At 48.6% G+C, this 3,594-nt stretch overlaps 1 long non-coding RNA gene across 1 annotated transcript; it reads left to right on the forward strand.

Moving 5' to 3' along the window:
- Positions 1–674: 674 nt before the first annotated feature.
- Positions 675–1,765, forward strand: LOC135311423 (uncharacterized). Its single transcript, XR_010371058.1, has 3 exons — positions 675–802; positions 890–1,071; positions 1,546–1,765. It is a non-coding gene; the product is annotated as an uncharacterized LOC135311423 (long non-coding RNA).
- The last annotated feature ends 1,829 nt before the right edge of the window (positions 1,766–3,594 follow it).

Consider the following 3,594-nt stretch of genomic DNA (forward strand, 5'->3'; position numbering starts at 1 on the left):
GTTCCCTACTCTGTCAGGGTAAAGGATGCACCCCCCACTTTGCTCACATCTGGAGAATGCCTTCTCCCCAGAGACGACAGACCATGCCACTTCTTGAGAGAACCCGAGTGTAACATGGTCAATGTTTGATGTTAAACCCTTTGTTCCAACCTCCTGTTTGTTGGGGTTGGGTTTTGGTGTTTGTTTTGTGTGATAATTGTGTTCTTTCATTCTGACTGTGCTGGAAAGGAGCTATTCGTAACACTCGTAATCGAGTCGAATCTGGAAATTAATAATGCCAGCTGAGTGATCAAGTGTATACGACAAGTATTTGTATGCTTTCTAAAAGCAGCAATGTATGTTTTCCTAGGGTGGTGGGTTGTTTTTTGGTTTTTGTTTTTTTCTAACCATCTTGATGCACTCTTACTGTATGGGAAACTTGATTACCTGACAATTGTGTATTGGATTTGTCTTAGGACGGACACAGGTTGAACTCGCAAAGGGGGGCAGCATGACTGAAACCTATCACAGAGGTGATGCTATGGTGTACATTTTTAAAATTCTTCTTAGTCAAGTGTTGCGTTTCATGAGTGACGTAACAGAACGAAGCCAAAATAGAAAGTGATGTTTTGAAAATGTCAGATAGATTGTATTTTCTCTCAATAAGAAACAATGTCTTGTCTTTTCCAGTCATATCTCCTGGCACCAGTGTCTCCATCTTCAGCTGGCAAGTGAATACACGTGGCCAGGGAAAACCATCTACTTATTTGGGTGTATTTGACTTTGACTGCTGGTATCAGGCTCAAATGCCAGGCTCACTAAGGTAGGTTTTTATGAAGCTGGTTTCAGTATCCCTCCCCGTAATTCATTGGAAAGTCGGCGTTTAGCTTCTGCACTTGTTTTCTTTCAGGCCAGAAGAATCCCTTCAGGACTGCCCCTATTTTGCACTGTGGTCACTGGACGCTGTGACAAGCACGACTGCTCCAAACCTCCTTCTGGATGTTGTGGTGCAGGAGCGCAGCCTAAGCTGGAGAGTTCCTCCTTCTTATCCACAACCTGAGCTGTGTTTTCATCCAAGCACCTATAATTTTGGTAGGTATTACACGGCTTTGAGTAGTGATAAGCTTAAACCGAGCTCAAATGCCATTTATTGGTTCTCCTGTTCACTGTTTGTCACGCAAAAACCCAACCAAACCGAAACACCCCAACCCCCCACCCACCCAACTGTGATGACGTTGTACTGACCAAGTGTGTGCTGTTGTGACACCTGCCTGACAGGCGGCTGGGTCTGGGGGTTGGGTGCTTCTGTAACGCAGCCCGTGAAGTGGTGCTGGTGATCAGATGAAATGACTCTGGGCTGAAGCTCAAAGCGCAGCACCTCGATAGCCCCAGGGGTAAAACTTCTACACTCAGCCATTATTTTTCTAAAAAAGGCTGTAAGTGATGTCATGAGGAAAACGGGTACTCAGTTGTACCTTTCCAGAGGTTGCTGTGACAAAAATGTAAACTGGTGCTACCATCACGGTGAGAGTATGGAATGTTGTTCAACGTTCATTGTCTCTGCAGATGGCACGTGCCTGCTGAGCTCTGGAGTTGTTCATGTGACGTGCAGCGGCTTCCAGAAGGAGGTGATCTTTTACTGTATCTTTATTGAGAATGTCAAGAGATGGACCTTTCCTAAGCTTTCCATGGCGCTGCTTTCGGTGTCAGGGACCATTTAATGCTCCTCCTGCCCATCCACACGCATAACTGCAATTGTACCCTGCCAGTTTTATCAAATGTAATGTTTGAGGTCCCCTCTTGGGAGTGTAAACCCACCGTTGCCTCCCGTTGAAGCACGATCAGGGCCTGAATGTCTAGAAAGGAAGAGAGCGCTGCTGTAGGAGCAGGAAGAGAAAGTCGGGGAAAGCTGTTCCTTCTCTCTCATCAATGAGTGCAACTGCCTGCGTGGTCCTGAGTTCGGGTTTTGATCCCTGATGAGCTGGGAAAAGGAGGGCAGACTGGAGAAAAGGAAGCATCGTTCCCTCAGAACAACCTTCCCCCCGTCAGTCTCTCAAAGCATGAGGTTCCGTGCAGGAGCTGATGATGGGGGTGTCTCACTCGGATGCGAGTGGCTGCGAACATCCGCTTGCGGCACTGTACCTGATCGTTTGCTTCCAAGGACGTGGGCTGCTGTGCTGGTTTTGGCTGAGAAGGGGTTAATTCTCCTCACTGTGGGGGTCGGCTACCTTTCCAGCTTCCCGCGCTCTGCCGCGTGGCGGGGGGGGGCTGGGAGGGGCAGGGCCATGGTGGGGGCGGCTGACCCCGACTGGCCAATGGCAGGTTCATTCCATACCATGTGACACCATGACCAATATATTGAGGTGGGGGCAGTTGCAGGGAGCACGGAGGCGGCGCGGCGTCGGGTCGGCGGGCGGCGCGCGGCTGCGGCGCGGGCAGTTTGTTCCGGCGGTTCGTTCCCCCTCTCCCCTCCCCTCCCTTCCCCCCCACCCCCCCCCCCGGGGCTTTGCGCCTCTCGTTGTTCTCCTTTACATTGCATTTCTACTGTTGTTTTCTTTTAATTTTAATTATTAAACTGTTCTTATCCCAACCCACGAGCATTACCCTCCTGATTCTCTCCCCCATCTACCGGTGGGCAGTGAGTGAGCGACTGTGTGGGGCTGAGCTGCCGCTAAACCACGACAGTCTTTTTGGCGCCCAACGTGGGGCTCAAGGGTTGGAGATAACAACAGCTGCTGGTCACAGCACCATGTTGTCCTTTTTGCAGTTGGTGTTACAGATTGGTGTTGGTTTGTTGAGTCTGCTGTGTTCTGCTGTGATTAGTAATGTTTTGCCTACAAGATTTGTTATACAAACACTCGTTTTCAGCTTTATCTGGTATGTGGGGTTTTTGCTGAAACCGTTACTGTACTTTGGATACCACCTTGTTGAGGCAATTAGCAATTATACCTCCTCCTCTGAGAGATTTTATATGGAGGAAATACAGAATAATACCTTTGCAACTTTGTTCTATGATGTCTGTGCCTTTGTTACAACAACGTCTTTGTATCTTGAACATCCTTGGGTGGTTAAGGTGCACTTATTGTTAGTTTTTGGGCAGGTTGTTTTGGTTTTGACTAAGCAACTTAAGAATATCACCCAGAAATCTGCCCCGAGGCTTGATAGTTACGAGTGGCAGGGCATGTGGGATAGCATGGGCAAATACCTAGGGCAGTGGGCACCCCCAGTGTTTTGGAGTTTCACCCCCGAACAAGTGCAGAATCCTAAAAAACTAGTAGAATATTTGGAGAAAGTATGTTGTTATGCTGGGAACTCCAGAGAGAATTGAGTCAGACAACGGGACTCATTTCCGAAATAGCCTCATAGACATCTGGGCCAAAGAGCATGGCATTGAGTGGGTGTATCACATCCCCTATCACGCACCAGCCTCTGGGAAAATTGAACGGTACAATGGACTGTTAAAAACTACACTGAGAGCAATGGGGGGTGGAACATTCAAGCACTGGGATACACATTTAGCAAAAGCCACGTGGTTAGTCAACACGAGGGGATCTGCCAACCGAGCTGGCCCTGCCCAGTCAGAATCCTTACGTACTGTGGAAGGGGATAGAGTCC

The sequence above is a fragment of the Phalacrocorax carbo genome, unplaced genomic scaffold (assembly GCF_963921805.1).
Source record: "Phalacrocorax carbo unplaced genomic scaffold, bPhaCar2.1 SCAFFOLD_84, whole genome shotgun sequence".
Taxonomy (NCBI): Eukaryota; Metazoa; Chordata; class Aves; order Suliformes; family Phalacrocoracidae; genus Phalacrocorax; species Phalacrocorax carbo.